The sequence below is a fragment of the Oncorhynchus keta genome, chromosome 13 (genome assembly GCF_023373465.1).
Source record: "Oncorhynchus keta strain PuntledgeMale-10-30-2019 chromosome 13, Oket_V2, whole genome shotgun sequence".
Classification (NCBI taxonomy): domain Eukaryota; kingdom Metazoa; phylum Chordata; class Actinopteri; order Salmoniformes; family Salmonidae; genus Oncorhynchus; species Oncorhynchus keta.
In genome coordinates, this window is record NC_068433.1 from 9,433,149 (window position 1) to 9,443,148 (window position 10,000).

General features: G+C 46.1%; 1 protein-coding gene across 5 annotated transcripts in view; it reads right to left on the reverse strand.

The window, feature by feature from the left end:
• The window catches only part of pcdh7b (protocadherin 7b), a 254,456-nt gene that overhangs the window by 38,126 nt on the left and 206,330 nt on the right, over nucleotides 1-10,000 (reverse strand). The gene's annotated exons all lie outside the window — the stretch shown is intronic.

Sequence of the window (10,000 nt, forward strand, 5' to 3'; positions counted from 1 at the left end):
GAGAGAGAGGTTATTAGTAGAGAGAGAGATTATTAGTAGAGAGAGAGAGGTTATTAGTAGAGAGAGAGATTATTAGTAGAGAGAGAGAGGTTATTAGTAGAGAGAGAGATTATTAGTAGAGAGAGAGAGATTATTAGTAGAGAGAGAGATTATTAGTAGAGAGAGAGAGGTTATTAGTAGAGAGAGAGATTATTAGTAGAGAGAGAGAGGTTATTAGTAGAGAGAGAGATTATTAGTAGAGAGAGAGAGGTTATTAGTAGAGAGATAGAGATTATTAGTAGAGAGAGAGATTATTAGTAGAGAGAGAGATTATTAGTAGAGAGAGAGAGGTTATTAGTAGAGAGAGAGATTATTAGTAGAGAGAGAGAGGTTATTAGTAGAGAGAGAGAGATTATTAGTAGAGAGAGAGAGGTTATTAGTAGAGAGAGAGATTATTAGTAGAGAGAGAAAGGTTATTAGTAGAGAGAGAGATTATTAGTAGAGAGAGAGAGGTTATTAGTAGAGAGAGAGATTATTAAGAGTGTTGGTTAAGAGTGTTGGGATGGCAGGTAGCCTAGCAGTTAAGAGTGTTGGGACGGCAGGTAGCCTAGCGGTTAAGAGTGTTGGGACGGCAGGTAGCCTAGCGGTTAAGAGTGTTGGGACGGTAGGTAGCCTAGCGGTTAAGAATGTTGGGACGGCAGGTAGCCTAGCGGTTAAGAGTGTTGGGACGGCAGGTAGCCTAGCGGTTAAGAGTGTTGGGACGGCAGGTAACCTAGCGGTTAAGAGTGTTGGGACGGCAGGTAGCCTAGCGGTTAAGAGTGTTGGGACGGCAGGTAGCCTAGCGGTTAAGAGTGTTGGGACGGTAGGTAGCCTAGCGGTTAAGAGTGTTGGGACGGCAGGTAGCCTAGCGGTTAAGAGTGTTGGACATCCTGTAGGACGGAGTTAGACTGCTTTTAGACTGCTTTTGTCAGGGGGATACATCAGTCTGTATCTGCATGAGCGGACAATATTACTGAGGAGCGTTGAGCCTTATTAAATTCCCAAACATCTCTCTCTCCCTCCATCTCTCTCTCTCTCTCTCTCTCTCTCTCTCTCTCTCTCTCTCTCTCTCTCTCTCTCTCTCTCTCTCTCTCTCTCTCTCTCTCTCTCTCTCTCTTGTTGCAGTGTATGGTGGCACGTAGTCTAGCGGGTGGACCGCTGGGCCAATAACCAGGGAGAGTGCTGAACTATAGTTTCCCCTGTAAGTCGTTCTGGATAAGAGCGTCTGCTAAATGACTAACATGTAAATGTACTGACAGGAAGCCATTACCTGCTGTGTCCTTCAACAGTAGCAGTCTGAACTGGAGGGAAGTGAGGCTTGTATTGCTAGCTTTAGCATAGCGGGAAGGACATGTTCCTATCCCTGGCCTTTCTTTCTGAATAGCACTCACCTAGCATGCATTAATATTAGAGAAAGGGAAAAAGATTCCACGGTGCATTAGCAAAGAGATTTATTGACGGCTTTGCGCCTTGGATGTGGCAGGTGCTCTCAGCTACTTATGAAAAGCCAGACCCCACTGCCGTACGCCTCGACAGATCAGCTGGGGGAAACTCAACGTTCTGTCAAGGTTATTCAATCATTGCTTGAACGTTCTGGGGATCTTCTCCTGTCTTACCGGCGTAGCAGTGAGCTGTCTCCTCGGAAACTCTGACAGCTCGCGGCCAGCGCAGGATGACAGAAGAAGTGATCTCATGTCCACGTTTAACAAACTGGAGGAGGAGGAAAATCACAGTCTTTTAATGGATTCAGCATAATCAGTCAGATAGCCTAAAAACATGTTCATCGTCCAATTGTTTAAGGAAATGACGCCCATGTCTATCTGGCTACACATCGAACATGTTTATATTTATCTATTCTGTCAATATTCAACTTAATTGGTAATGCATACAATTCACTAGGAAACGTAGAAATACAAAAACATGGCTGCCGTGATAAGCTGTGGCTCCCTCTGCCCCGTCTCCCTCTGCCTCGTCTCCCTCTGCCCCGTCTCCCTCTGCCTCGACTCCCTCTGCCTCGTCTCCTCTGCCTCGTCTCCCTCTGCCTCGTCTCCCTCTGCCTCCTCTCCCTCTGCCTCCTCTCCCTCCCTCTGCCTCGTCTCCCTCTGCCTCGTCTCCCTCTGCCTCGTCTCCCTCTGCCTCGTCTCCCTCTGCCCCTCTCCTCTGCCTCGTCTCCCTCTGCCTCGACTCCTCTGCCTCGTCTCCCTCTGCCCCGTCTCCCTCTGCCCCGTCTCCCTCTGCCCCGTCTCCCTCTGCCCGTCTCCCTCTGCCTCGTCTCCCTCTGCCCCGTCTCCCTCTGCCTCGTCTCCCTCTGCCTCGTCTCCCTCTGCCCCGTCTCCCTCTGCCTCGACTCCCTCTGCCTCATCTCCCTCTGCCTCGTCTCCCTCTGCCTCGTCTCCCTCTGCCTCGTCTCCCTCTGCCTCGTCTCCCTCTGCCTCGACTCCCTCTGCCTCGTCTCCCTCTGCCTCGTCTCCCTCTGCCTCGTCTCCCTCTGCCTCGTCTCCCTCTGCCTCCTCTCCCTCTGCCTCGACTCCCTCTGCCTCGTCTCCCTCTGCCTCCTCTCCCTCTGCCTCGACTCCCTCTGCCTCGTCTCCCTCTGCCTCGACTCCCTCTGCCTCGTCTCCCTCTGCCTCGTCTCCCTCTGCCTCGTCTCCCTCTGCCTCCTCTCCCTCTGCCTCGTCTCCCTCTGCCTCGTCTCCCTCTGCCTCGTCTCCCTCTGCCCCGTCTCCCTCTGCCTCGTCTCCCTCTGCCTCGACTCCCTCTGCCTCGTCTCCCTCTGCCCCGTCTCCCTCTGCCCCGTCTCCCTCTGCCTCGTCTCCCTCTGCCTCCTCTCCCTCTGCCTCGACTCCCTCTGCCTCGTCTCCCTCTGCCTCCTCTCCCTCTGCCTCGACTCCCTCTGCCTCGTCTCCCTCTGCCTCGACTCCCTCTGCCTCGTCTCCCTCTGCCTCGTCTCCCTCTGCCTCGTCTCCCTCTACCTCGACTCCCTCTGCCTCGTCTCCCTCTGCCCCGTCTCCCTCTGCCTCGTCTCCCTCTGCCTCGTCTCCCTCTGCCTCGTCTCCCTCTGCCCCGTCTCCCTCTGCCCCGTCTCCCTCTGCCCCGTCTCCCTCTGCCTCGTCTCCCTCTGCCCCGTCTCCCTCTGCCTCGTCTCCCTCTGCCCCGTCTCCCTCTGCCTCGTCTCCCTCTGCCTCGTCTCCCTCTGCCTCGTCTCCCTCTGCCCCGTCTCCCTCTGCCCCGTCTCCCTCTGCCCCGTCTCCCTATGCCTCCTCTCCCTCTGCCTCGTCTCCCTCTGCCTCGTCTCCCTCTGCCTCACTCCCTCTGCCCCGTCTCCTCTGCCTCGTCTCCCTCTGCCTCGTCTCCCTCTGCCTCGACTCCCTCTGCTCCGTCTCCCCTACCCCGTCTCCCTCTGCCCCGTCTCCCTCTGCCCCGTCTCCCTCTGCCCCGTCTCCCTCTGCCCCGTCTCCCTCTGCCTCGTCTCCCTCTGCCCCGTCTCCCTCTGCCTCGTCTCCTCTCTGCCCCGTCTCCCTCTGCCTCGTCTCCCTCTGCCTCGTCTCCCTCTGCCCCGTCTCCCTCTGCCCCGTCTCCCTCTGCCCCGTCTCCCTATGCCTCCTCTCCCTCTGCCTCGTCTCCCTCTGCCTCGTCTCCCTCTGCCTCGACTCCCTCTGCCCCGTCTCCCTCTGCCTCGTCTCCCTCTGCCTCGTCTCCCTCTGCCTCGACTCCCTCTGCCCCGTCTCCCTCTACCCCGTCTCCCTCTGCCCCGTCTCCCTCTGCCTCGTCTCCCTCTGCCTCGTCTCCCTCTGCCCCGTCTCCCTCTGCCCCGTCTCCCTCTGCCTCGTCTCCCTCTGCCTCGTCTCCCTCTGCCTCGTCTCCCTCTGCCCCGTCTCCCTCTGCCTCGTCTCCCTCTGCCTCGTCTCCCTCTGCCTCGTCTCCCTCTGCCTCGTCTCCCTCTGCCCCGTCTCCCTCTGCCTCGTCTCCCTCTGCCTCGTCTCCCTCTGCCTCGTCTCCCTCTGCCTCGTCTCCCTCTGCCTCGTCTCCCTCTGCCCCATGCTGCCAGTGAAGCTCCGGCCCAGCTGAGTTTAATTGAAAGAGATGGCGTCGTAAAACATGCCACGTCATTCCCCTCCGATCCCGATGTATAATAGACGCGTATAAATGCCTGTCGTTCCCCTGGGCCGAATGGGCGCACAAGACACGCCTACCGAACCCTCTATTCATCAGTCATTCTCAAACCGCAGTCATCTTCCTCCTAACCAAGACACTAGAAGAGGCTGTGCACAATGCTTTTCTGATTAATTATTCGATTTTTATGAGCTACAAGTAAGGAACAAGTATGTTTGTTCAAATGATAATGCATACACATTATCTATGGGGTGTACTGTTTATGTTCTATAGCTCTTGCTTACATATAGGCCTTTAAGTCTAGGAGCACTGAGAATCCCAGTGCTCGGCCAACTCCCTATCCAGCCGCTTCACAACCTCTCACCGCAGCTCATACGTTCTCCCAAGGCTCCAGGCACAGCCTTTCTTCTTCTTGCTTTCTCCAACGGAAATGGATCTACGGAACGGCAGATCGGCTCTCAATCGCTGCTCAATGCACTTTAATTGTATTAGAGCCTAAGTACGAGATTAGCGCTTAAATCTGTCCCGGAGAATAGTGATCTGAACACTGCCATAGCGTATTAAATTGATGAGGATCCTAACACAGGGCTGAGAGGAAAAGCTCTGGTAATACAAAATAATGACAGTCGGCTTCCTTTCTCTGGGTTGGGGACTCTCGTAACAGTTTGGGGGAGAGAGAAGAAATCATTGATGTGTTTAAACTATTCATTCCTTCCTCTATGTGGAAATTGAGGATATTGAGGCTGTGGTTCCTAGCGACTTGATTTTGTGTTCCTTCCTTGCCGGAATGGAGTTGATGGAACGGCATCAAACGTGTTTTTACTCTGGTTTTCATGTGTTTGATGCCGTTCCATCAACTCCATTAAACCATTTACACAATAGCCTTATTTTACATAATAGCATTATTTCAGTCATTATTATGAGCCGTCCTCCCCTCAGCAGCCTCCACTGCAATACAGGAAAATCCATATTCAAAGTCAAAACAACTTACCATTCCACAAACATACTGTACATCCACTATACATGGCTGGGACTTAATGCCCGACCTTCAGAATGAGGCCAAAAGAGTAATAAAGACACAAACACCAACTCATACTGTAGATCCACTAAAGAGTAATAAATACACAAACACCAACTCCTACTGTAGATCCACTAAAGAGTAATAAATACACAAACACCAACTCCTACTGTAGATCCACTAAAGAGTAATAAATACACAAACACCAACTCATACTTTAGATCCACTAAAGAGTAATAAATACACAAACACCAACTCATACTGTAGATCAACTAAAGAGTAATAAATACACAAACACCAACTCATACTGTAGATTCACTAAAGAGTAATAAAGACACAAACACCAACTCATACTGTAGATCAACTAAAGAGTAATAAATACACAAACACCAACTCATACTGTAGATCCACTAAAGAGTAATAAATACACAAACACCAACTCATACTGTAGATCCACTAAAGAGTAATAAATACACAAACACCAACTCATACTGTAGATCAACTAAAGAGTAATAAATACACAAACACCAACTCATACTGTAGATCCACTAAAGAGTAATAAATACACAAACACCAACTCATACTGTAGATCCACTAAAGAGTAATAAATACACAAACACCAACTCATACTGTAGATCCACTAAAGAGTAATAAATACACAAACACCAACTCATACTGTAGATCCACTAAAGAGTAATAAATACACAAACACCAACTCCTACTGTAGATCCACTAAAGAGTAATAAATACACAAACACCAACTCATACTTTAGATCCACTAAAGAGTAATAAATACACAAACACCAACTCATACTTTAGATCCACTAAAGAGTAATAAATACACAAACACCAACTCCTACTGTAGATCAACTAAAGAGTAATAAATACACAAACACCAACTCATACTTTAGATCCACTAAAGAGTAATAAATACACAAACACCAACTCCTACTTTAGATCCACTAAAGAGTAATAAATACACAAACACCAACTCCTACTGTAGATCCACTAAAGAGTAATAAATACACAAACACCAACTCCTACTGTAGATCAACTAAAGAGTAATAAAGACACAAACACCAACTCCTACTGTAGATCAACTAAAGAGTAATAAAGACACAAACACCAACTCCTACTGTAGATCCACTAAAGAGTAATAAATACACAAACACCAACTCCTACTGTAGATCACTAAAGAGTAATAAATACACAAACACCAACTCATACTTTAGATCCACTAAAGAGTAATAAATACACAAACACCAACTCATACTTTAGATCCACTAAAGAGTAATAAATACACAAACACCAACTCCTACTGTAGATCAACTAAAGAGTAATAAATACACAAACACCAACTCATACTGTAGATCAACTAAAGAGTAATAAAGACACAAACACCAACTCCTACTGTACGTACGTGCATTTCAAGAAGCGTTAATGACATCACACTTGCTCCGATCCACTTGCTCCGATCCACTTGCTCCGATCCACTTGCTCCCCACCGCGTTCATACCCATCCTGTCTCTCACAAGTAGATCCCTTCCAATTAGTCTTCTTTTGGATTAATCCAGTTCATGAAATACTTCATACCGTATTGCTTTAATATTGCAAAAACATGTTTTTCTATATTTAAATCATAATGCGTTTTGATTCATCCACTGTCTTAACGGTGGAAGATCATTTGATTTGGAGTTTTTGAGAAAAACATTTTTATTTTTTATTTTTTTTTGTAAATGATCGATGAGAAAACAGTGGTCCAGCTCATCGGGTATCTCACCACACCCTCATCTTGAAATATGCAGATCGACGGATTAGTTAAACTTACACTGTAGGACTTCTGGAAGACAACTTTCAAACTCTGCCCAGAACTTTTGGACGTTATAGCACTCCCGGAAGGCATGATTCGTGACTCTGCCGTTGTTCTGTAAAATTGTGAATATTCTCTCTTGTATAATAAATTGTATCCTGAATTATTAGGCGTACATTTTTGTTAACTGTAATTTTGTTAATTGTAATTTTTGTTAACTGTAATTTTGTTAATTGTAATTCCAACACTCCCTCCATCTGCCAGTATTAGCTATGTTTAGGTCTTGGTTCCAATAGTTTATATATATTTTTTAAGAGATGGTCAGTTAGATAGGCTTCCCGCAAGGTTTTGTATATATTACCCATCATATGGGAATCCTTTTCTGACTCAAATATGTTTCCCTCAACATCGATCTGTTGTCCAGAAGACTTAAGATCAATTCTCTGTAACATAAAATGTTTAAGTTGCATGTATTTGAAAATGTCTACATTGGTCAGTCCAAAATAGCTTTTTTAATTCTGTCATGGAAATAATTGTATTTCATATTACCTAGTCAATTATGGCTCTATGCCTTTAGTTTTCCACGTGAGACAAATGATAATTTATAATTGTCTCCTCTGTAGCTGGCCTGTAATGCAGACAAAATACATTGACTGTAGGCACAAGCTATAAATGCCAAGAGGTTGCATTGGTTTAACTGCCGTAGATATGCCAACAATTCGCCTCCAATCTGATCCCGTTCTGATGTTCTATTCGTTCTATCATTCTCCTGTACTTAAGGGACGAGGCTGAGGACACTCCGAGGTAGGTGAGACAGATGACTGTTAGAACTCCCGCATGGATTGAATCATTACAGCCTCCTTCCTCCCTGCTGGATTTGTGTTAGGATCAGCAATATTTCACACTGACAGAAGGACCCAACAGCAGGCGTCCACACACAAGCCCGACTTCCACTTTTTTATTTATTTATTTCTGTTTTCCTTCCATTCTCGTTGCATTCTGGGGTTGACAGATAGTTTGAATTCAAAGCAACTCATGTTTTCCCACCAAAATAAAAGGAAATCAGAAAATATATTAAATGTGAGATGATCTGATCGTATGACTAGAAATCTCCACAGCTGAACTCTGGATAAAAATAATACATAATTGATTTATTTATGTACAATATTAATCTGCATGCTAGCTGAAGGCGAGAGTCGTTTCTGCTCTGCCGGTGGTAATGGGGCCTTGCATCAGTAAGAGTCTCTGCCAGACGGAAATGTTTAAAATGCCCTGCGAGTCCCTTTACCTCTCTCACTCTCTCTCTCTCTCCCTATCTCTCTCTCTCTCTCTCTCTCTCTCTCTCTCTCTCTCTCTCTCTCTCGCTCTCTCTCTCTCTCTCTCTAGCGCAATCTCTCTCCCTGCCTCCTACTGATGTATGCAGTAGACACAACATTAGAACTCAGGTTCAGTTGATTGACTCCATTTGCAGGAGCCTCTTACCTCTCAACCCCCTACCCATTAAATAATGGCATATTGGGCAACAGATCGCTTGTACCTCCATGCCACAGAAAACAGACAAGCTGACTCCTCTAATCTATCCCATCCGTATTTGATGTATTTTTTTGTGTTCAGGACAGAGCTCCTTTTTTATGGACCCATGAATAGTGCATCAGCACTAACTGCGAGTGCTTCACAAAAGACACGGGAGGCTTGAAAGTCTAAGTTTGACTCGGGGGCGAAGCACTCACTTCAACTCTACGACTTTCACCTTTTCTGCCACGGAAATGAATTGAGGTGGAAGTAACGGGCCCTGTCTTTGTCACAGTAATTCTCAATACAATCAGGCCGTATTAGCTTTGGAATGTAGTGACATGGAATGATGTTTACTGACACAGAGCATGCAAAATCACTTATTGGCCCGAGGGGAGTCCGTAGGCTTTTGTTTTGTGAAAGGCAAAGGACAAGGACAAGACATCTCTCATTGGGTGAGAGACCCCTGATTAAATCTTTCCATTTCTTGAGATTACGGCCGTTTAGATCGTCTATCTCCTCCACTGTTTTTCTCGTTTCCCTTCCACATAAACACGTATGATGCACAACACAACAAGCAAAATACGAATACATGGTTAGTAAATGAACCTAAACCCAACCTAGATTTACTCTCTGCTGTAGAGAGCGATGACTAATACATTTGCAGGGATCAATTAAGCTGATTGTCTAAGGCTCTTTTCTTGGTCAACCCAATCAGGACTTGGCAGGTGGTGACAAGTAGCCCAATGAAGTGAGCACAAGGCTATGCCAATACCCCTGAATAATGGTCCTTGTGGGGAAGGGATTCAGCTCTAAAGCCATACACCGGGGAAACAGCCCATTGACCGTATAAAACCATACATTTTCCCCTCTATCATCACACATCTGTAAAAGACCTTGATGGTTATAGGAATTCTACATAACTGCTGTAGAAATGATATAGGCCTGATATGGGACAGATATAGGACTGATAAAAACTTGATATAGGACTGATGTAGGACTGATTATATATAACTGATATATAACTGATATAGGACTGATATATAACTGATATAGGACTGATATAGTCCTGATATAGGACTGATGTATGACTGATATAGGACTGATATAGTCCTGATATAGGACTGGTATATAACTGATATAGGACTGATATATAACTGATATAGGACTGATATAGTCCTGATATAGGACTGATATATAACTGATATAGGACTGATATATAACTGATATAGGACTGATATAGTCCTGATATAGGACTGATGTAGGACTGATATAGGACTGATGTAGGACTGATATAGACCTGATATATAACTGATATAGGACTGATAAAAACCTGATATAGGACTAATATAGACCTGATATTGAACTGAAATGGGACTGATATAGGACTGATATAGACCTGCTCTAGGACCGTTCCAAGTCAAGAACTCACTGATTTTGTCCTTTTTATCTCTCATTCTGTTCATGCTCTTGGTCGAAGAACCCCCAAAAACAATGCTTCACACCAAGAGAAATGGAAGAGGATATTG